This window comes from Xenopus laevis, chromosome 8L, assembly GCF_017654675.1.
Source record: "Xenopus laevis strain J_2021 chromosome 8L, Xenopus_laevis_v10.1, whole genome shotgun sequence".
Lineage (NCBI taxonomy): Eukaryota > Metazoa > Chordata > Amphibia > Anura > Pipidae > Xenopus > Xenopus laevis.
In genome coordinates, this window is record NC_054385.1 from 86,620,657 (window position 1) to 86,620,953 (window position 297).

Consider the following 297-nt stretch of genomic DNA (forward strand, 5'->3'; position numbering starts at 1 on the left):
CCTAACAAAAGCCGGTGTTCTACACTTTTGCTATTCACTGTCCTTTCTCACTTTACCCTGTTCATAAAGAACTTTGACATCCTCTGAGTAAAATGTCAGATGAAATCTGTTGCTCAGCCTAGACTTGGCAACACGTTGGGGCAGATTTACTATAGGGCGAAGTGGCCGACGCTAGTGGAAATTCCCCAGAAATCCAATCTCTTTTATCTTTATTTAGCTTCCTTGGACATGTGTAATAAAAAGTGGCCACTTCAAGCATTTGCACCAACAGCTCTAGAAAAGACGTCCATAAGACCT